The sequence below is a fragment of the Sus scrofa genome, chromosome 10 (assembly GCF_000003025.6).
Source record: "Sus scrofa isolate TJ Tabasco breed Duroc chromosome 10, Sscrofa11.1, whole genome shotgun sequence".
Taxonomy (NCBI): domain Eukaryota; kingdom Metazoa; phylum Chordata; class Mammalia; order Artiodactyla; family Suidae; genus Sus; species Sus scrofa.
In genome coordinates, this window is record NC_010452.4 from 8638320 (window position 1) to 8662901 (window position 24582).

At 43.2% G+C, this 24582-nt stretch overlaps 1 protein-coding gene across 4 annotated transcripts in view; it reads right to left on the minus strand.

Annotated features, from left to right (window-relative positions):
- Positions 1-24582, minus strand: part of LOC102164422 — a 410010-nt gene that overhangs the window by 101873 nt on the left and 283555 nt on the right. For 3 of the 4 annotated variants that reach the window (XM_021064306.1, XM_021064308.1, XM_021064309.1), the window contains exon 9: positions 23586-23696. The exons of the other annotated variant lie outside the window; for it this stretch is intronic. The gene's annotated coding sequence lies outside the window, so the exon portion shown is untranslated. The remainder of the gene's footprint in view (positions 1-23585; positions 23697-24582) is intronic. 4 annotated transcript variants of the gene reach the window in all.

A 24582-nucleotide genomic window follows, 5' to 3' on the forward strand; every position in this document is an offset into this window, starting at 1 on the left:
ACATGGCACAAAACAAATACATAAAGAAAGCCAATCTATGACTTTTGAGCTTCAAAATAAAAATTTCAAGCTCAATCAAAAATGTAAACGTTCTAAAAATTTGGGTTTGGGGGGCTATTTAAAGAATTTGCCCAAGGGTAATTGGGTATAAAATGATCAATTTTTTGGAAATCATTCGTTTTCATTTGTTCGTTCGTTTGTTTGTTTTGGTTCTTAGGATGTATAAAGGTTCCATGTGCTGAAGAGAGGAAGGAAGGGAGCAGAAGATTGATAATACAGTTGGAAGTTGGGATGGGTCCCCGAGAAGTAGCCTTGTGTCCCTCTTTTTCCCTTTGCCCAAGAGTCCCCAGTTGGGCAAAATGAGAATAGAGGTGTGACCCTGCCCCATCTATAGGAAAAGCTTAAAGAGACATCCAGATGCTAGCATCTTCCTTGTACACAGTGGTTCAGAAGGAGCAGCCATATGTGGTGGGTCTGGCCAGGGATGACTCACATAGCATGAAACAGTTCCTATCACAAAAAGAGTAGTCTAGAAGTTCTTGTTGTGGCTCAGCAGGTTAAGGAGCTGAGATTGTCTCTTGAGGATGTGGGTTCCATCCCTGGTCATGCCCAGTGGGTTAAGGATCCAACATTGCTGCAAGCTCCAGTATAGGTCACAGATGTAGCTCAAATCTGGTGTTGCCATGGCTGTGGCATAGGGAATAACTGCAGCTTTGATGCAGCCCCTGAGCCCGGAACTTCTACATGCCACAGGTGTGGCCAATAAATAAATAAATAAATAAATAAATAAATTTAAAAAGAACAGCCTAGACAAAGACAAATGTCTACATGCTCCACATAAGCATAGAGTCAGCTGAGACAGTCAAGGTCAAGGACCCAGCAGTGAACTCTGTAGACCCATGATGTGGGTTAGATAGACTCTGATTATATCAATAAACTAGGAAGACTAACAATTTGCAAGAATGTTGAATAACTTAATAAGAATTTCACAGACATCTATGTGACTTAAAAGTCAATGGTACAGCAAAGAAAAAGCATTCTCAAATATGCCCTAAAATTTCAAGCATTCTACAAAAGACACTACATTTAATTAAACACACACACACCACACACACACACACACACACACACTGGTTGCGATGAAGAGCTAATAAAGTAAACATAATCAGAAATTTCCACCCACTCCATCCTTACCCTATCTACTCTGTAGGACCCAGTTCAATACTTATTCCAAAAACGCATGTCTGGGCTTACAGATAGACTAGTAAGAGGGCAATAAAAACATTTCTTCTGGAAGAAGAATACTGTGGGAGAAAACAGCGATGGGTTGATGAGAAGTAACTCTTTGAGTTTGGGAGAACACATAATCAGACTTCTAGTAAAGGCACCTGGGAATTGATTTTCATTCTGAACTTTAATGCAAAATTGAAATATATATCTATATCCGTATCTGTATCTATCCACCTACCTATCATCTATCTATTTATTGGAGTGTTAAACTAGATTACCTAGTTTTTTGTTTTTCAAAATTATCTCCTAAATCAGATTACCTGGACCATCCCTTGATCTTAGCAGTATATAATAATGTTGTTTGTATATTACTGAGATCTCTGAGTGTACAGGGGGATATAATATGAGCTACAAAACGTTGTTTTTCTAGTTGTGTTGTGAACCAAGACACAAAATGAGATTAGATTACAGGAAAGTTCTAGAATAGACTTTAGGATGGTTTGTAAAATCCCAGAAGGTGTTTTCAAGCAAGATCACGGGAATCAGCAAGAAGGTAGATCCTTGACATGGTAACACAAATACCGAACTGAATAAACATTAGATACACAACCCTCTGGGATTATTGTAAAAGTCATTATTCCTGGAAGAAGAGAATTGAACAAACAACATCCCAAAGCTCCAAGACTCCAGAATTTCCCAGGACTAGGATCTAGACTCTGATGTGTTAGAGCAGAAGCCAATGACCTGGTGAAACTGTGAAATCTTTCCTGTCTTCAAACCTGTGATTTGTAAAAGAACACTGACTACTCTGAAATATTTACAGTATTTGGCTATTTTTCCATCAATGAAATGTATTTTTACTCCTAAATTAATGCCAAATAACTTTAAAATAATGGAGATGTGAATGTTTTACTCACTGTCCTCATAGAAGCTCTTTGAATCTTAACTCTAAAATGTCCTTGTTTTTGATTATAGAAAAATATGATTGAGTGAAAATTTCAAAAGCTAATATCAAAAGCAACCTGCTTTGGGAGAGTGAAATGCTGTGTCCAACAATGTATTTTGCCTTTTTTTCCCCCCTGCAGACATGTTGCTAGAAATGAAAAGCTCAAATTGGTTGAAATTTATCATCAGACAGGAGTGCCAATCTCGTGTTTCCAACTTCTGTTATCAGAATTACCTGGGGAGCTTTTTAAAAACCCAGATTCCTGGACCTCAATCCAGACCTCCAATCAGAATCTCCAGAGGGCTCCAGGCTCAATAATATGCATTAAAAAAAAGACTGCCAGATGGTTTTGCATATAGTACCTTTCTGAATAGAATATCTAATAAAAATGGGTTGGAAAAATGTTTCATCATCTCAGATCACATTTTAAATGAAACATGGAGGTGATAAAATTCTCTTTAATGTTTCAAATCACTGTACAAACACTAGGAAGAGATGGGATCATAGGTATTCATACAAATGCAGAGTAGTCTCCAAACCATGTCTATTGTGTCAGAGTTTTACATTTTGAGCCCCAATCTTTAAATTACCTTGCCCCTTCTAATTTAACAGCCTTGTCTTCTTCTTTCAGTGTTTTCTTAACTCATTCACCTTTATGGTCTTTCCAAAGTATTCAATTTAAATTTCAAAAGTGTATGATCTTGATGTGTACTTATAGTCTACAGGTTTATGTAAATTTAATTAAAATGCATATTGGTATAAACGAGGGTGGGAACAAATACAACTGACCCTTGACAACTAAACTGGGCAGCAGTGGCTGTATATGAGAAACCGGCCTTCTGGTAACAGGCCTTCAGGTTACCAGTAGGTGTAATTTGTAGAGCTGACCCTTGGAGAATTGGTGGATCTGATACCTTAAGACCCAATCATATTTTGATTCCTATGTAATACACATACATGCCACGGTGCTTAGAGAAAGCAATTAGGACTCACGGTCTCTATGTGACAGAGACAATTACCCAAGTCACTGTAAGAGAAAGATCCTCCCTTTTCCAGAGTTCCCTGTATACGCCTCTCCTTTACACAGTGTTCTCTCCAGCAATGGCTTTAGCGGTAGTTGGAATGAGACACTTCGGGCCTCCTGGGATTAAAGTAATCTTGCAATCCTTCCATCCAATAAGTTCTTCCTCCTGTAGATTCTACAGGGCCTGAAATACCTGCCTTTACCCTAGGGTCCTGTGACTGAGGACCTCAAAATATATGCAAAATATGTTAGCTGAGAGGGCGAGCATAACCTCAAACACAATCTTTGAACAGAGCAGAACCTTCAAACAGAAAAGAGTTGGCCAATCAGCTAGGGGAAAGCAGAGTTCGATGAAAAAAGGAATGGGCTGGCATATTTTGGCCACACCCAGCAGGCCTGGAAACACAGGTGGTTGAAACCTTGGGCTCAGAGACATAAAGAGGGACCCAGGGGCCCAAGGAGAGGGGTGAGAAAGGGGGTAAAGGAACAAACACATTTTTCCCCATTTCAGGCTGAAGGGAGGGCTTGATTTTTCCAGACTTGGCAACACCTGATGTCAAAGGAAAATTTGTGCCATTGATTGGCCGAATTAAAGAAATATCTCTTTAAAAACTGCATTGACTGTAGAATAAGTCAAGTCCTCTGAACTGACCTAAATCGCCAGCATCATCTAGTCCTTCTACCTCTTCAGCATGATCCTTCCCCAAATCCTCACCATTTCTGAACACAACAGGTTCTTTCAGGCCTTTGCATGGAGGTGCCAATGTCTCTACTCAGAAATTCTTCTTCTCTTGCAGCACCTGGTCAATTCTCACTTTATCTATTAAGTTTTCTTGTTTGTGACCTTGGTATCAACTTGTGAAGACGTCTATGGTTGATTTATTGTCCTGCATTCTAATCTATTACATACATGTCTCCCTCACAAGGCTGGGGTGTTTATTTCATTGTTATATTTCCAGTGTAAACTCCTAGAAAGTTGCTTATAAATGAGTGAGTGAACGGCAAGAGCTCTGGGCCCCAGCGCCAAATCATGGGTGCTCCATGGGAACGAAGTCAGAGAATGTCCATCTAGACCCCAGATCTACTGGGACAGAATCTAAGCACCAATATCCCATCCAGCATGGAGACCAAAACAGTCTTTGCAGGCAGCCATTTAAGGAGACTACTTCCCTTTTAGGTTTTGGGTTCTGGGGCAGAGTTTGGGGGCCCTACTGGCAAATGTATGCTCTGCTGCAATTCAGCCTATATCTGACGCATTTCAAGAACTTTAACCTTGAACCACAAGGAACCTCAAGGCCTTGCATCTAGAATATTCAGGCGAAATTTTTCCATCTTTTTTTGTGTGTGGGGGGGGCTGCAATGCTTTATGCACCCCCCTCCCCACCAACCCAGGGCAGGACTGTTCTTTTCTCTGTCTCCTCTGTTGCCTGAATCTTACTCAAGGGTATCAACAGTGCCACCCTTGCAGCAATGGTAAATCAAAAACTGCTGGACAGTGGAGGCCTTTTCTCAGTTGAATGCTTCATGCATGAGAACAATTATAAGCTTTTCATTAGAATATCAAATGCTGCCAGAGTATATTTTAAGACAAGTTATTGAAGGTATAACAAAACAAGTTTCTGTATTTTTTTCTAGGTAAAGCTGAGTAATTTTTTCTATAGCCAAAAAGCTATAAGGAGGACAAAGTTATTAAACCCATCCATACTCATTTACCTCTATTTTCACCAATTTTTTTCATCAGCAGAATTATAAACTGACAAGTATTCTCCATACTTCTGTGTAATCTTGACAGAGGATGGAGCAAGGAGTTCCCAAATCAAATAGAGGTGGATGCCAATCCAGGGATTTCTTCAAGACTTGGTTATGTTTCACTATAATTTTCCAGCCAACATCTCAAAAAGTCAAGTTCAAATCAACAAGCAACAATCTGTGTAGGCTGCCATGTAGGATCCCATGTGGTTAAGAGATGATTTTGCATCTTTCCTTCTGAAATCATTGTTTGGTCCTTGTTCCTGTGGTAATTTTCCAGTCATTGGACAAAGTGATCACAACTCGCAGAGATTTTTGTATTCGCGAGGGGCTTAGCATGGCACTGGCTGACACACAGGAAAGCAGAATGACTTCCTATCTCAGGCCATATTAATTCAGGCACAGGAGCAGGAAAAGACCGGTCTCCAGTCATCTCAAGGTGCCCAGACCAATGCCTTGAGAAAACCAGAGCCTATTCAGAGGCTCCAATATTTGTCTCAAAACCCACAGGCATAAAACTGACCAAAGAGTCCAGATTACAACGAGTCTTCAAAAGAGCTTGTTTAACTGCTACCAAATAGTGACCTCTGTAACTAACTAACGTTAGAAGTCTTTCTAGAAATCCTTTATTATTTTTTTTCCTGGATGCCCAGAACTTAAACTTGCAACATTCTAAGATACAACAACTGTGCTTGCTCAAAATTTAGCACAAGTTGAAAAAAGATAACAGGATTTAATTCTAAGGTTTTGCTCTGTGAAAAGCACTCTTGTAAGCACTTGACATACTTAATTTCCAGAATCAACCCTGTGAGGAAAGTATTGGTATTATTCCCATTCTACAGATGAGATCAAAGAGGCTGAGCAGATCACTTAAGAATGCACAGGGGTAAGTGGCAGAGATGGAATCAGATGGGCTAATAAGTATGCTAATAATTCAATGTGGCTTTATTTAAAAGACTTCTTACAGCTTAGATTTCCAACAACAGAGGGTGGGGTTGCTAGACGATAACGTGAGGGATATTACAAATTTTAAGAATATACCTGAGCAAAAACTGATTTGAATCGGGCAGTGCCAAACCAAAGGTGATTAGGAGCAAAGAGCCCACAGGAACCAGGAGAAAAGCATTATACAGAGGAAGTCCAAAAGCAAAGAAAGTAAGTTACTTGATTGGCTGCTATAAAGCCTAGTTGTCTGTTTGTGATTGGCTGTCTTTGGCTTTTGGATTTCTGTAGCATGAGTTGTTTACAGGCTTAGATTTTGGTTTGCTTACTTAGGTTACCAGGACATCAGTCCAATGGCCTCTTTGTGTAATTAATGTAACTAGGTAAGTTACCAACCAGAGTTCTCGACCTCTCTTCTTCAACAGAAATTGATAAGAGGCCAGATAAGAAAATTTAGGCAAAGCTTTATTGGGGCTCCTGCTGCAGCAGGGAGGAGCAAAAACAAGCAACAGTTTCTCTTGCTCCCTTGCTGGCTCCTTAAGCAGAGACTAGCTGGTTCCTTACATGGGGTGACGGTAGGGGGTGGGTCCAGAGGTCGGGCCAGAGGGGTGGCTTAGGTGGTTTGGCTACCCCTTTGGTGGTGCTGAGTACCGGGGCACATGTAAGTACCCTGTTTTGCTCTTGAGAAGTGGCAATTCCTTTTTAGTCTTTTTGTATCTTGTTGCCCATAATTTACTCCAACTGTACTGTGCATGCAGTTATTTTTAGTCCCTTATAGTTTCTTTGTGTTTTGTTGCTCAAAGAAATGTTTGCCCAGCTGCAAGTGTAGCAGCCCAGCCACCACAGCAAAGGGTCCCAGGTCCCAGGTAGTCTTAGGTACATAAATTGCGACTCAACTATGGAACTGAAAACCATGTGGCCATCAAATAGTGAAGCATTCTCCTTGACATGGAAAGATAAAAGTTTCAAAGCCATAAAATGGTATGCATCAATCTTAACTAAAAAGACATATAAAGCGTATAATATATATTTAAATGAAAATATATAATCCATTTATAAATATTGATAAAATTTAAAAGGACATATTCCAAAATGCTGATGGTGGTGTTTAAATGTAATTCCCATTTTATTACAACAATCACAAATTGGTTTTTTGTTTTTAGGGTTTTTTTTTTGTTTTTGCTTTTTAGGGCTGCACCTATGGCATAGGAAAGTTCCTGGGCCAGGGGTTGAATCTGAGGTGTAGCTTCCAAGTCCACACCACAGCCATAGTAACATAGGATCTGCACCACGTCTGCCACCTACACCACAGCTCACAGCAACACCGGATCCTTAACCCACTGAGTGGGGCCAGGATTGACCCTGCATCCTCATGGATACTAGTCAGGTTCATTACCCCTGAGCCACAATAGGAACGCCACAAATTGTTTAATTACAAAAGTTATATAAAGGAAAGACAGGTTGTCCCTAAAAATAAGTGGGATTGTATTAAAATGGAGGGTGTTTGTGTTAAGGCTGGCTGTAAACCTGGAGTTGCCGTTACAGAATGGCAGGCTGACGACCACGAGGGAAAAGGCTCTTTGGCGTCGGTGGGAAAGCCCCTGGGCTGGGCACCACCACGGCTCCGACGGAGTTCTCAGACTTGCCGGACCCTGGTGGCCCATGTAGGCACTTACTTTCCTAGACATCATATCTCAGAAGAGATGGAAACAATCGTTCTAAATTTAACTGATTGGAAAACAGGAAGAAACTTAGACAAGCCCATTGTATAAAAGAACTGTAATCTATGAAAAGCACAAAAGCCCATTTTATTATGGAATGCCCACAGTGGAATTCTTTTTTAGGGCACAAAAGTATCCTTGTCACTGACCCTTTACGATACTCTGGAAAAAGTTCTTAATTCTCTCAACATTAGAAAAAAATAGAGTCAGTGCTTTTTGTCTTGATACTTAAAAGAGGGGGAAAATCATCAGGAAACACGGAAGAGACCTTTATGTCTGTAGTACATGGAGGGGTTGTGACTGTTTGGGCTTTATAAGGGAACTCGGACAGCCACAGGGTAGAAAGAACGCCTCAACAGAGAGAAGGACAATGAATAAGGGTTCTAGAGTGAGTTGACTCCAATCCCCGTTCCATTTATAAACCCCTTCTTTGAAAATGCTCATGCCTTTTAGATTTCCAGACATGGCATCATCCTGGTCCTCTCCCCTTTTGCCTGTTTCATGTCCCCTTTCTGGCCCATCCCACCATGTCAGAATTTTCCACGGCATTCTTCTCAGCCCTCTATTCTTTATCTCCTGCGGATTACAGCTCAGCTGCTCTTTTGCCTTCATATGGGTACGAGTAATTGTCAAATTAATGTTAGTCCTGGGACTGTCAAGGGAGGCTTTGTGAGGGGGGCAGAGTTTTGGAGATAGGATGTTCATTTGGGGGGACAAGTCTGGCGGGAGGGAATCTGAGATAAGGGGACCACTATTAACTAAAGCACAGAGGGAAAGAAATTCTGGGTGTGTGGGTGGGGCACTACTGGTTTGATAGGAAACTCATTCATTGATTCTTGGAAACATCACATTTTAGAGCAAGGATTTTTCTTTTATACTTTCTTGTGACTTTCCTCGTTTCTTTATGTTGAAGCACCTGCCTGGACAAATGGATGTTCCTGACCAATTCGCACGTCAACGCACTGGTTGTCTCTCTCACTTCTGTGTGCCTGAGGTTGAGCCATCAAGGTCAAATCCTGATTTTTTTGCTGCCGATTGTTTAGCAACTCATTTCTTTACCTTGTCCCTTATTAGCTATTAGAGTTTATTCAATCTTCAGAGTCATTTGCTTACATAACACTTTTTTTTTTTTTTAGATAACATAGTCCTTTATTCACTGTTTCAAAAACCTGAAGCTAGCAATGCTCAAGTGACACACCATATATGGCCTTATATTGTACTTACAAAGCTCATTTTGGTCCATGTTTGAACCAGCAGGATTTTTACATATGTCTCTCACTGCATTGTTTTAGAATATAACAGTCAAAGACCAAGTGAGTTTAACTTGCATGGTGCAGTATTCTACACACCACCAGGCTGAAGTAGATAATTTATAGATGCCTTTTGACAATTTTTATAAATATGATCCAATCTGCATAAAGAACTTTTAGCTCCATGGGAAAAACTTTTTTTTTTTGGCTGCACCACTGCATATGGAAGTTCCTGGGCCAAGCATAGACTCTGAGCTACATCTATGACCTACGCCACAGATGTGACAATGCCAAATCCTTAACCCACTGTGCTGGGCCAGGGATAGAACCCACACTTTAGCGGTGACCGGAGCCATTGCAGAGACAATGTTGGATCCTTAACCACTGCACCACAGAGGGAACTCCAGGAAAAATTATTTGACCTTGGGATCTCATTCTTGGGAACCTATTTTAAAGAAGTAGCTGAGGGGGAGGGAAGAAGCGGGGAAGAGCGGGGTGGGAAGGGGTTGGGATGGGAGGGAAGGGAGAGACATTTTTTGAATGAAGACGTTCACTGAGGAAGCTATATATTTTCAGTAAAAATAATTTTTAAAAGCGAATATATATTGAGTTCTTCTTAAGTGCCAGACACTGTTTGAAATGCTTTATATGCATTAGCTCATTTAGTCTTCCACAATAACCCCATGACGTCAGCATTATTACCAGCATCTTACAGATGAGGTAACTGGGGCACGTAAAGTTAATGTAACCTGCCGAGGGTCATGCAGCTGGTAAACGTTCAACAATAGTTAAGTACATTATGTTACATCAACTCAATGGAACTATTTTTAATGACCATTATAAAGTCTAAAGAAACAGTAAAACCTTCGTATAAGTTTAGTGAAAATTCAACTATGATATTCTATATGCATAATGCTTTGGGACATTTCAAAAATGTAGACCTAAACTAGGTGAGCCTAGGAAGGAGAAAAAAATGATGGGTATTTTAGGATGATGAATTTGGTGTTGTTTAGTTCTTTTCATCCAAGTTGTTGTGAATGTTAATTTTGTGAGACTTAAAAAAGTAATTATATAAAAATAGGATAAATGTAGATGGCATTTAGCTTATCTTATGGGGGGTTACTTATGCTTCTCTAAGCATTCTTGAGGATGATACTGTAGCATTCTGGATCTATCTCTTCTTTTTTCCTTTTTTTGGTCACGCCCACAACATGCAGAAGTTCCTAGGCCAGACATGGAATGCACATCACAGCAGCAACCTGAGCCACTGCAGTGACAACACTAGATCCTTAACCCACTGAGACACAAGGGAACTCCTAGATCTATCCAGTCTTAATCATGTTTATAGACCATGCATTCTTCTAGAGAGTTTCTATTGGAAAACTGTAAAAGTGAAGGAGAAGACAAAGCTTGATCCTATGCTTCATTTTGAGTTTTCTAGTGTCTCTGAAAACTGCTTAGTTTCTTGTATTATTTATTGGTTAAGAGATACAAGAACTTGGGATATCAACCCAGGGACCAGACTGAGGTAGCTAGTCAATGAAAGTCTTTGTCTGACACGGACAGAAACACTGCTTTCATCAGTCACTTCACTTTGCTCTGTAGATGCATCGTTTGTTGTGAAAGGAAGGGGAGAAACAAACTAGCCCTTGAAGTTTCATTACATGCTACTTGACAAGTCCTAGGTAATATATTTGACATTCTTTGGGGCAGAGATAATTATGGCTTTAATTCCTCCCCCCCCACCCCTCCCTACACACACACCAAGGAAGAAGTTTAAAGGGAAAAGTATCAACAAACAACAGTATGGAAATGGCTCTTATATGATGCCTGAAGGAAAATCTACATAATCCAAAATAATAGACAAGCAACATCCATGAATTGAAAGGGGCAAAGACTCTTAAAAGGATAACAGCCATTAAATAATCACCTTAAAAAAAATTCAAGGGACCGGGGTGCAAAAACAAACTCTACACCCACGGCTGCAGAGCTCTGGTTCCACAGGCGAGGTGAGCACATCTGTTTTCGCGCACATCTGGATCTCTCCTACCAACCCTCCACCCTTCCACCGATGCTCACAAAAGCTATGAGGATAACCTGTCTAATAGGAGACTTTCCTACTTGCACGGAGTATGAAACCATAAATCCTACATTATTTCAGATGAGCAGCGAAGATGGAAACCTTTAAAGTTTGTCCTTTCCCCAGGAAGAGTCTCAATCCCCCCTGAACAGATGATTTTGATTTTGGAGGACAGAGTGGGCCTTTAACGTTTTCAGCTTCAGAGAGATGTGAAATTCCAAGACTCCTTCACTATCCTAAAGAAAACAGCTATAAAAATGTGTCTCAGGATTCAATTCCTTCAGCTTCAGAGGCTGAGAGGGATGTGTACTAGTTTGGGGGAAATGAGACATGACCCCACCTTCGCCTCAACAAAAATGACTCTAGAGTGAACTTTTCACAAAGTTCACCACACTGTGCAATAGAAACTTTCTTAAAAAGAGATCTTGATTTTACGTTATCCATTCTCCTATCCCAATCATGGCTTGCAGTAGAAGACCTGAACTGAAGTTGAGAGCTGGGAGAATGCCTCTCCCCTCTCTCATACTGGTCAGTGGTCTCAGAAGACCAACCAGGAGCCGCCACTGATGTCCTGACCTCTTGAATGTTGACCCTTACTGTCCATAGGCATTGACTGGTTAAAACCCATCTTCGTATCTTCGGAGAAGGGTTTAAGTCTTTATCTCAGTAGATCCGAGGCACGTTCTGACTCAAGCTATCTTAACATCAACTCATCTTAAAATGTCTTTTCATCTATGAAATAACTCTTCAAGGCATTGGGATTGACCATCTATGAACTGCAACTCACCACATGTGCCCACTGAAGAAGTGCTGCTATCAAAATAAAAAAATGGAAGTCGGGAGTTCCTGTTGTGGTTGGCAGGTGAAGAACCCGAGTAGTACCCAAGAGGATGTGGGTTTGATCCCTGGCCTTGTTCAGTAGGTTAAGGTTGCTGTGGCTGTGGCATAGGGCTCAGCTGCAGCTCTGATTCAATTCCCAGCCCAGGAACTTCCATATGCTGCAGGTGCAGCCCTAAAAAGAAAAACAAAGTCTGCATAGATTTTGCCTCTCAAGTTTTTCGAAGAGTTAGAGATTATTTTATCACCCCTGCAGTCTGACCTGTGAGCAAGAACTTGAACTATAAGACGCCTGTCCTGTCCTCTTGTCTGTGGCTGTGGAAGAGAGAAGAGTTTACTGCCTTTTATGAGGGATGAAGCTATCTAGTCAACCCTTTCTTTGAGGTGAAGACCATGGAGCTGTCAGCAACTTGGAAGCTATTATCACACAGCAGAATGCATCCTTAAGAGGTAGCTAGACTGGGAGTCAGTTTCTGATGATATTTCTGGGAGCTACTTAATTTTTAAAGCAATTTTCTTTCCTTATTTTTTTTTTTTTTTATAATTCATAGAAGTGTCAGGAATCTGCTTTGCTCTTTTGTAAAATGCCTACACCAAAGAGGTACTCAGTAACAGAGTATGCTAGCTCTCTCCGGGCCCAGTGGGCCAAGGCAGCCAGACATTGACAGAAACAAGCTACCCTCCCAAACAGTAGTGTGTATTTTTCAGAGGACGTTTGAGCCTCATTCAAGAAAGGCCTTCCTTCCTTAGTTGTTTTTAAGGGTCTATCTGGGATATTCTTTGGCAACAAGGAATTCAAAGTGTGCTTAGAAATGGTGGCGATAAGAAGAAAAATGGGGCCCGGGAGTGGAAGGGAGACGCTCTTGGGGAATTGATGGGCCCGCTGACAGCGGGATCTGTTTGTGGGTGACGATTACAGGGAGGAGAGGATGATGGAGGGGCTCGTTAAGGGGAGACAGCAAAGGAAAGCCAGGGAGAGTAGGGGCGAGCCTTTGCTGGCGTCAGGATGGGCAGGGATGTATTACAGCTCTTAGCAGTCTTAGCCGAGACTATCTCATTACGAGGGGAGGAGGGTGTGGGAGAAGAGGAATGATTCATTTTCAGTAAAAGAAGATAATGTTTGATGTAGGGAGGATCAAGGAGACAAAGATGGAATACTGAGTATCTAATTCCAAGAGACCACATTATAGGGATCTCCAGGAAAGCTTCCCTTCCTTTCTTCTTAGAAAACAGAACCAACTCACAGTGATTGCTCTAGAAAGAAGGAGTCACAGAGAAGACCAAGTTATTGCCGAACCCAAACCTATAAATTTTATACTTTTTAAAATATAAAATGAACGTGTCTATTCAATGTCTGGGACCAATCCGATCCCTGCAGCAATTCTTATGTCGGATGATCTGACGACGAATTTGACCAAAAAAAGGTGAATTTTAATATAGCTGCATAGTAGTTACAACGCTGTTCAGTAACTTATTCGCAGTACTTTTCTAAACGTTTGAGCTCTTTCAGATGTTTTTAAATATAAAGAAGAAAAGAAATGGTAAGTTTAAAAGACACACATGTTCTTGCAAGTTCAGATAATCCCCACTGGGGAAGTGTTTAAGTAATTGATTTTGAGTAACTTTGGCCTGAAAGTGAAATCTTGCTGTTTTCCCAAGTAATCTGGGGACTGAATGGGAATGCAGATGGTGTGATGGAAAATTTTAAAGACTTCACCCAAAATGCTCTGTTTTTATTTCACCTTGTTGACTTGAACAAAATAAATCTCCATGTCTGTAATTTCAAGAAGCATCTGTTTCTTGTGGATATACAAGGTCTAAAAATGTACAGCATATGTTGTACCAAGAAATATGCCCACAGTGAAGTCAGGTAAACCTCAGGCAGAGCTGCCTCCAAGGGCTTCTGCCTGCAAGGCTGCCCATACAGAGCTTAGGAAAGACCACATTCACGCCAGATGCTGGAGTGTCACAATTTCTACTCTCCTGGATTTGGTTCTGTTGTCCTTTCTTGTTTTCATGAGGGAATGAGGAAGAAAGAACTCATGGTTTGGGTCTGTACTCAGTCAAGGCTGCTTCTCAACCCCCACCCAAGATTTCCTCTGTGTTTCAAGTAATCGTTTGGCTACTTTGCAGACGGTATCTAGCAAATGGTTACTCTAACTGGTAGCTTCTTTTCCCTAACAAGTGACTTCTTGGGGGACTCATTTCTGCCCCTCCTAAGGGATGAGCCAGAGTCTCCACCGGCTGCATCATCAAAAGGGTGTAATCAAAACCATATTATTGCAAAGTGAAGTCTTTTGGGTTAGTTAACTTTCTCACTCTACGTAATTCTTCCCTTAGTAACCTACTCTGCGCATGTGGGGCTAACTGTTCATTTACTTGGCATGACTGTAGGTATCTTCATTACATCAGTTATACTTTATATACAGAAAGAAAACATATCCCCTTTTGATCCCTGTGTTATAAAAGCCTCCCTGTTTTTTTTTTTTTTTCTATCTCCCCCAAATGACTGATGTGTTCAGAGAAAACACTGGAAATGCATCCTAGTAGAATCTTCCTTGATGTCAGATAAACACAGGCTGCAATTCAATTCAGTTGAAATAGCCACGCTTACCTCTCAAGGTACTACCTGTGTTTTTAACAGTAGCTATCCTTCAAAATGTGGATCACAGTCATAACATTGTCTATTTCATCTGTCCTGGGATTATCTAACAATTCCCAAAGTGGACTTTTAGGAATTCCTTTTTAAAATGCATTGATCCTTGATCTGCTTGATGGACCATCTTTGAGGTGCTTCAGGGAAGAGGTGGGCAGGTGAATATCCTTTTCTCTCTACTTCTCACTCCAAATGAAGACTTGCCAGTCTTCTGCTCCAAAGAGAACTGCAAATTCCCCAAGTGTGTGGGCTGCTGACTTCACTTGTGCCACTTTACGGAAAGAAGAAAGTGCTGAGTGGAAATATTAGTTGATGGCTGCTCTAACAGATGATCACACAGGAGTAGCTTAAAATTTAGTATCTGGTTCTGTAGGTTGGAGGTCTGAGTGGCCTTGATGGCGTCCTCTACTCAAAGTCTCCCAAGCTCAAAATTAAGACGTCACCTGGCTGGACTCTTATTAGGAGGTTCTGGGAAGAATCCACTTCCAGGATCATTCAAGGTGTTGGCAGAATCCAATTCCGGGGGGTTGTAGAACTGAGGTCCCTCTTTCCCAGCTGCCTATCAGGCAGGGGTCATCCCAGAGACCCTCCTTGGTTCATGGGGCCCTTCTTCTATCCTCAAAGTCAGCAACAGTGCCTGGAGACCTCCGACAGTGCACCTTGGTGGGCTCCCCAGAGCCCCGCCCCTCCTGCCTTTCCGGAAGCTGCATCTCTCTGACGCCAGCAGGAGAAAGTTCTTCTTTTGCTTGCTTGGGCCACCTGCCGAACCTCAGATGATCTCCATTTTAAGTACACAACCCAATTGCACCAACAGGGTCCCTCGGGCCATCTGAGATATAGCATATTCACAGGTTCCAGGTTTCAGGGAGTGGACATTTCTAAGGGGATGTTGTTCTGCCCAACACACTGGGAGATGTTTTCTCTTTCTGTTAGTAGCATCGACATCGGGAGACAAAAACATGAGAAAAAGAAAGTATTTTCTTCTGCTACTTGCGCTGCTGAGAGAAAAATACCCCCATGTAAACTGGTGACTCTGAGCGTCCTGAGGAAATTCTCATGATGACATTTTAAGACACATAAGTTCACTTCGCTAGTGATTTTTTTTTTGGGGGGGGGGTCTTTTCTAGGGCTGCACCTGTGGCATATGGAGGTTCCCAGGGTGAGGGCTAATGGAGCTGTAGCTGCGGGCCTACACTACAGCCACAGCAACACGGGAGCTGAGCCGGGTCTTCGACCTACACCACAACTGACGGCAACGCTGGATCCTTAACCCACTGAGCAAGGCCAGGGATCGAACCTGCAACCTCATGGTTCCTAGTCAGATTCGTTAACCACTGAGCCATGATGGGAACTCCCCGCTAGTGATTTTTTTTTTACATAAAAATAAATTCCATAATGTTTTCTCTTAATAATACCTCTTCAGAAAATACTGTATTAAGATGAATTATTCTCTGGGGTGTTCGGAGGGATTTGAATCAACAGAGCTCTGTGAGGCTTTAGTAAGTAACACGTAGTTTTTGTTTGAGGGGTTATTCCTGATTCGAGAGTCATTTTTATGCACCACCTTTGGGACTGGAAGACGGTGGAATCTGGGATCTGAGAAAATGCAGATGGCTTTGAAGATGATGGCAACAAAAGGGGCCTGTTGCTGGTTCTCCCTCAACTCTCACCAAGCATCAAAAGATACACGCGTGGCTTAGGTGAAGGACACAACTGAGCAAATGCTGGCCTGGAGTCCCTCACACAGGTGGGTCCAGGGCAGACAAATGGGTCAGCAGCCCTGGGGGGTCAGGCGGTGTGGCCAGTTCCGAGGAGGCGTCTGGAGCTGGGAGCTCCTGGGCCTTTATCTTCCTGCCACCTCCACCCCCTTCCTACTGGGCGTGGACTCAGCAAGGATGCAGGTTTGGGTTATAGGTCCTGACCTTCTCACTGTTCACTTAGGTAACTCCCTTTTACCTGCTCCTGTCCTACAGGACCTCAGACTTTTCTTTCTTTTTTGCTTTTTAGGGCCACACCTGCTGCGGCATATGGAGGCTCCCAGGCTAGGGGTCGAATCGGAGCAACAGCTGTTGGCCTACACCACAGCCACAGCAATGAAGGCTCTGAGCCATATCTGCAACCTACACACAGCTCACGGCAATGCCGGATCCTTAACCCACCGAGGGAGGCCAGGGATCCAACCCGCAACCTCATGGTTCCTCGTCGGATTCGTTTCTGCTGCGCCATGACAGGAACTCCAAGGACCTCAGACCTTTTCCATCGGCCTTCACCATGGGCTTCCGAGGGCCACGGCCACTAGGAGTACCATCAGGAAACAGGAGTAACGATGATATAGACCCACCACGGCAGGTGCGAGTCAACATACATTATGGAACTTTGTTCCTTTTTCAAACTCTTCCCATGAGGCCATGAGAAAGATAGTTTGAAATTCCTCAGGATGTAAATTGCAATTCAGAGAGAATCTGCGTCTCATTCAAAGTCACATGCACGTCAAACAGAACTGGTGTGGACTGAACCCAGAAGCGCATGGTGTGAGACGGCCTGGCATCCTTTCCTATCAACAATATTTGAGTAAACAGCTAGTTTTAAGTCGAGGAGGCACCGTTAACTGACTGTTCTGTCCAATGGGAACACGATGGCTGATCCCTCCCTACTTACTAATTAGTTCCGTGGACTTGGGCCTTTAAGGCATTTCCAAGATTCTGAGCGCTCTGTCCCCATAAATGTTCGGACACTGGTTCCAGCTGAGTTATTTTCCCAGACACCTTTGCAATGCCAAGGGTTAATCCAGTCCTCTGTTTGCCGCACGTACACCTTCCTGCAGGGCAGTGAGCTCGGGTCCCCTCCGCCCCCAAGCCTCCCCTCCCCCCAGGAGAGAGCCTCAGCAACACGGAGATGAACTGGGAGCTAAACACAGGCGTCTTGCCAAACCAGAGTGATAAGCACTGGTTTTGATGGAACACTTAGAAAGCGTTTCAACTTTTCCAGACCTCATGCAGTTAAAGGACGTGGGAGTGGGAGGGCTTCTTGTGGGTTATACAAATAGCCTCACTCTGGCAGCTTCTTTTAAGCTAAGATTAGAAAGAGTTACTCTAACTGGGGGGAGGGGGTCCCCGTCATATCGGACTTACTGGCATACGAGCTGTCTTTGCTCTTAAACTTGGTGGTTTCCATTGGTTTGTTGGGAAGCTGACACAAGCTGGCTTATTTCTGTGAGTCTATTAGAAAATACCCCAGTTCTCTAGGAGGCTCGTGGGCACCGTCTGTCCTGGTAACTGCACAACCTTTGACCACTGTGTCAGGAGACCCTCTCACGTTTGACTTTCTGTTTACCTGGGGGCCGTGCTAAGAAGTGAGGCTGACAAACTCCAGTTCAACTGTGCAGATGAGGATGCTGGGCTGGAAACGCTTTTTTGAGAGCTCTTCATGACAAGACTCTTTTTGAGAAAGATCTGCTGGTGTATTTTTTTTTTTTTAAGGGTTATTCGCTTCGGTTGCTGCTGGTGGTGGCGGAATGAGCCATAACTAACGAAGGTATGAGGCTACTCCTGATTTGTAAAGGAGAGTCTGAAGAGGGTGGGAGATACAGGCCCGCATTTTAAAAGGATTACCTGAGCTCCACCCATTACCAGCCCTTTGAGGAAAACAATAAGATTCTTCACACTGGGCAAAGCCCAGGCTTGACTGTGCTCTGGCCTGAATGTTTGTGCTGCCCCCCCCCCATCCACATGTTGACATCCTAACCCCCCACATGATGGTGTTAGGAGTTAGACCTTTGGAGAGGTGCTTACATCACAAGGGGGGAGCCTCCCCGAGGCAATGTGGTCTAAGGAGGGGGAAGCTGTGACCAAGTGCAGGCCGGGTCATTCTTTAGACGCCTGATCTGGATGGCACCGTTGAAGTGGTCTGAGCCTGAGCTTTACTCGTCTGTAAAGTGAGACTAATAAGACTTATTGTGTGTATTAAATGAGGCACTCTTCATGGAGCAGGGCGCATGCTCTGGACCGGGGGCGGCGCTCCCTGCACCTGTCCTTTATTCACATTCACGGGCAAAAAGGAGCTGACCAAATCCTATGTGGAGAATGAACTGGAACAGACTCCAGGCGATTGGTAAGATGTTCTTACACATGCAGACAGACACATACACACAGAGTGTACGGCAGGATGGAGACCTGAGAATCTGAATGATCTTTTATCCAATGACAGTAAGCCCAATATAAAAAAAAAAGTGACACAGCTACATCGTTTACTTTGGAAAGTCACTTAAGGCTGAAGTGTCACCACTATGGTGATAATTTTGCCTTGTCATAGAGATCTGTAGGCGTGTCCAAGGGCAGATGATTGGATCAGGAAGATGTGGTGTATATACACAATGGAATACTACTCAGCCATAAAAAAGAATGACATAATGCCATTTGTAGCAACATGGATGGAACTAGAGACTCTCACCCTGAGTGAAGTAAGTCACTACATGATATCACTTATATCTGGAATCGAATATATAGCACAAATAACCTTTCCACAGAAAAGAAACTCAGGGACTTGGAAAACAGACTTGTGGTTGCCAAGCAGGAGGTGGAGGGAGTAGGAAGGACTGGGGAGTCTGAGTTACTAGATGCAAACTATTGCATTTGGAATGGATAAGCATTGAGATCCTGCTGTAGAGCCCAGGGAACTATGTCTGGTCACTTGTGACAGAGCATGATAATATGAGAAAAAAGAATGTATACATGTATGTGTAACTGGGTCACCTTGCTGTACAGCAGAAAATTGACAGAACACTGTAAACCAACTATAATGGAAAAAGTGAAAATCATTTAAAAAAAAAAGTGTCTAAGGGACTTAACTTTTCCAGGAAGTGTTGGAAAAAGATGCACAAATAAACTTGTCTCTCTGTCCAGGCTGTGGCCTTCTCTCTTCATCAAAGCAAGAACGGTCAGCTTGAAATTTATATGTATATTCCAGCTCTTTTTCAGGAATAAGTGGCGAGGCGTTTGGGCCCCCAGCCGGCCTGCCTGCCAGACTTAGATACTACCTCCCATTAGGGGATTCTGCCCAAGTTAATAATTTACATAACAGAGGAGGAAAACTAAAGCTTAGCCCCAAACAGCCCCCTCCCATGTCCACCCCCACCTCTCCTGCCATAAAGCTGATACAGCAACTGGGATTAAAATGTAACCTGAACCAAGAGGGTTTTTGCACATAAGCTGAAAGCTGCCATTTAAGGTTTTTCAATGGCACCAACTGGATTAGATCTGCTCTGGAGACAGGCGTCTTTTGACAATCCCTGGGAACTGTGTCTGCTTACTGGAAGGCAGCGTGGCTGCGTGCAAAGTCCATTAAAAAGCTAAATGCGTAAAAGACAGTGGTTTGACACGATCTATACGAGGCAGTTCCCAAACAACCTGGCTTTCTTTATCAGTGTTTTACGCCGAGAAGTGGCAGCTCCTGTAGGGACCTGAAACTCGAGTCTGAAAATGAAGGAATTAAAACAACCAAATTAAGGCCTGACTGGGGAGGAAGAGAAATTCTATACTTGCTCTAGACGTTTCTATGAATAATAATTCAATCCTTTGCAGGACTTTGGAAAAAAATGAAGTCCTTTATACGGGTTGGTGTGTATGTGTGTGTGTGTGTGTGTGTGTGTGTGCGATGTTAAAATCTTAGGTACTTACAATCTTACAACTTGTGTCATTTTTCACAACTGCATCCCTTTTTCACAAATATCAGGTGAGTAATACCTTTATTATCAGGGGAACCAGTGATGCTTGAGCTGAAGTTGCTAACCATGATGCTGATTGGTTTTGTTTCTGAGGATATGATGCTTGCCTGTATTCACCTGCAGGCTCAAGGCCCTGGACCAGGTGCCCCCCAATATTCCATATTTTAGAGATTCTTCATAGGTAGAGCTTATTCGGCAAGAGCTGTAATAAACTGCCCTTGAAAAGATGCCATTCATTTTGAGGAAAGAAGAAAGTCTAGAATGAGTTAATTATTTACCGAGTGCTTTTGAAATATCACAGAGGTGGGCCACTTCTAGTTCTTTTTCAAATCTACCTCACAATTATCCTGGGGATAAACCATTACCTACGTGTGACGAGAGCTTACAAGAACTTAAAAAAAATTCTTTTTATGGCTGCACCTGCAACACATGGAAGTTCCCAGGCTAGGGGTCAAATCGGAGCTGCTGCTAATCCACTGAGTGAGGCCAGGGAATCGAACTCGCATCCTACATCAGTTCCTTAACCCACTGAGCCACAACAGGAACTCCATAATAATCTTAATCAGTTATTCTGCTTTCAAAGGATGACTTGGCAATACTTTAGTTCATGTATTCAATTCATTTCTTTTCATTTACAATCTTCTACTTCTCATAATGCTGCGTAGCCTGTCTTAAATCGATTGTAACTGTTTCTTATAAAATCTGATTCTCAATACTAACTAAAATAAAAACTGTAAGCACTCCAATAAATCTTTTGGCTGGTGTTTTATGATGTTCCTGGTCATCTGTGATTTTCTGTACATCAGTTTTCTTATCTCGGAGCCCAAGGCTCAACTTTGGTAACTTTAAGCCTAGAAAATGCAAACTGATATTCCATTCAGTTTTGTTCTTTCACATTTTCTAGTTAGTTCTTTTCCTATTATGCAATATGGTTAGCAAATCTGAGACTCCATAGCCATGTGGAACTATATTATTTTATTCTATAGCTTTTTAAAACTTTTATTTATTTGTTTGTTTGTTTTGCTTTTTAGGGCCACACTTGCAGTATGGGAAGTTCCCAAGCTAGGGGTCACATTGGAGCTGTAGCTGCCAGCCTATACCACAGCCACAGCAATGTGGGATCCAATCCACGCCTGCAACCTCCAGCACAGCTCAGGGCAACGCTGGATCCTTAACGCACTGAGGAAGGCGGAGGATCAAACCCACATCCTCTTGGATACTAGTCGGGTTCGTTACTGCTGAGCCAGAATGGGAACTCCCTAACCTAAATTTTTTTTTTAATTTATTACAGCCCCCGAAAGGGTGCCTAATGTTGCTGCATTCCATCAATGCCTGGTGATAAGCACTAATGCAGCCTTTCCTGCAAGACTTGCCTTATTTTGACTCCTATTTTGCAGGAAGCCAAATGCTTAAGCAGAGAGCTAATGGCGTTGCTACTCTGAATGTATGGACTTTAGTTTAAATTTTCCCAATTGACACTATTTTGCTTTTAAGTTGCTACTTAAATACTAAGACCTCTGTTTCTCCCCCTGAATAAAATGAATAGTACACTGGTCTTATCTACTTCAGAGTTGCCGCAAAGTTATTTGAAAGCTTCAGAGTGAGTTACTATAAGAGATTCTATTTTCCTAGAAAACTGGTTTTCCATTTTCAGTTTTTACATTGGCATATAAAGCGATCAGTGCCTGATGGCTGTTTATGTAAACACCTGTGAGTTGGGGAGGAGGGACTTTACACAGAAGAGAAAGGAAAAAGAAAATCTTAAATTTTCCTAGTTCAGTGAATTGCTAGAGTTCAGGCTTAGCATGTAGCTCTACTCAGGCCAAACTGGTGCAAAGAGAAGGAATAACCATTCGGCATTTCTCATGGGCACTAACTGCATGAAAGCCACTCACCCAACACGAGGCATTGTTTTCTCCAGGAATGGGGTCTGCATTTTGGAAATAAAACATGCAAATACAGAAAGTTTCAAACGATGGGAAAGGGGGGAACAAACTGGGAGATGGTCAAAATGTCACTGATCGGCAGTTCTGGAAGCTGCAGTTTTCATTCCCCAAAGGAGAACCACGACCAGCAGGCACGTCCCCCCATTGTTGTCCTGGCCAGACCCAACGTCCTGGCACCTGGCACTCTTGATGGTGGAAACTCAACTGTGGAAACAGTGGTGACGCCAGCACAGGTCTGGGTAGGTGCATTCTACCCCATTCCATTCCATTCCATTCCACTACCTTCTCTCCTCTCCCCCAGCCCCCACACTGGCAGGCACATCTCTCTCTTACACACGCCAAACGGAGTAGCTGGCACATCTGGGACCCACGGTCTGTCGTGAAACTCTTTGGAAGAGTATCATCATCGTCGCATTACCCTCCAGCCCGTTCACCACCACCATTCCTGACAGGTCCATAGTATCCTTTGGAGTTTACCAAGTTCTTTCCTATGAAATGCTCATGACAAATTTGCATGGCGGGTAATGCTATTATTCCTGATTTAACTGATGCAAAAAGGGACGGATTTCCAGTTAAAAGAACTTAGCTTAAGCTGAGGCCCAGCACCCATGAATCAACCACCTCTTTGCAGCAGGAACCGCGCCTGGGGCTGGGATTTCTCTGACCTGAAAAGCAGCTCCTGTCCCCCGAGAGTCTGCGAGCTGCCTCCCCCTCTTTTCACAACTCTGTGTGCTTAAACCAATGGTTCTCACCCTTGTGCCCCAGGACCTCAAGCTATTCACAAAGGTAGAGACAGGGTGTGTCAGGTTATTGTCGATACTTCAAAATTCTAAGCTTTACCCTGGAAAAGGAACCATAATTCTGGAAAAGATCACGCAGGTGAACTCACATACAGAAGAGACCGCGGGACCGAACTCACATGTGAAATTGACTTTTCTAAGGTCTGATTTTGCGGGGAGACCTTCTATTTGGCCAGAAGAAAGAGCGCTTCATGTATCACAGGGCATACCTTCGGGGCTTCCTTTCACGTGCCTGTCCGATTTTTGCTACGCTCTGTCCAGCTCACCAGGTCCCAGAGCTAAGATTCCCCAGACAGCACTTTCCCAACCTGCCAAAAACCCTGGTGGTGTCATAAGTCTGCCTGCTGCACACCAGCTACGTCATTCTCAATTCTGTTTTCAATTCCAACACAAACGAGTCTGCAGATCTGAATACTAGTCCTCAGGGTCTGCCAGGGAGTTCTACGTAGGGAAGATGAGAGGCTTCTGCAGACCAAGGAGTTTGTTGAAAAATATTCATCAGAGGTCCACAGATATCTATTCCCCAGTTTCTCTTTAAGGGAAAAGTCTTCTACTTGCCGAAATCTATAGTGTGACTGGTGGGGTCTGGGGGTGGGATATGAAGGCGCACTTGGCCCAGGTTGAGACTGCAGGACCAAAAAAAAAGACCCACCGCCCCCCCAGTCCTAGCCCCACCACTGACCTGAGCGGGCTCCAGCCACAGCACGCACAATAGCCAAAGCAGTTCACCTGTCCTCCCGCTGGACCCCATGGACGTGTCAGGTCTTAGTTACAGAGATGAAGGCATCGGCTCCTGCGGAGTCAAACTGGAGTCACTCATGGGAGTCAACAAATGTTTCAGCCATAATGAAGTCACTTCCTTGTCAGCTTTTAGTCAGTGGTTCCCATCACTGGCAAGGAAAGCCACCATGGGGAAAGGAGGTCCACCCTGCAGGGGGGGGCCCGGTCCTGCCAATCCCAGGCTGCTTATAAAAGTTAATGTGAGGCAATAACAGCAGAGCTGGCTCACAAAAGACCCCACAAGAGGCTTTCTTCCCTGTTGCTCTGCTGAGGCTACTGGCCTCCGGGAGCAACCCCAGCAGCCGGACCTAGCTGGCTGCTTAAAGGTTTCTGAGTCTAGGACTGTCCCCTTCTTTGCCACCCAAATGCTCACTGCAGAACACGAGGCCAAGAAAAATGAATCGTACAGGAGGACTGCCTCCTCCCTGGCCTTGTGCAGTCTGATGACATTACCAGGCCTTAACGTTACACTGTCATCAACTCTTTAGTATCTAAGGTCCCCTATTGTGCGACTAAAGAATATACAATTATCCAGAGGTCGAATGAAGTCCCCGGCCACTCTCTTCTACAAAAGCCAGAAAAAAGAAAACTGGCTCTTCTTGATAGGTAGGGTAGTTTTTCCTTCTATTTCTTGACAGTATGAGAAAAATTCAAACAGTCATGAAAAAGAGAATAAGATTCTGCAAGGAAAACAGTATCTTACTAACTTTGATTATTCATTTTTAAGATGACTCTCTGAGCAACTCTCAAATACACAGCACAGTATTATTAACCAGAGTCCCCGCGCTGCACATTCCACCCTGGGACTGTTTTATCTTAGAGCTGTGAGCTTGTACCTTCAGACTAACCTCACCTGTTTCACCCACCCCTCATCCCTCTGTCTCTGGCAACCACCTTGG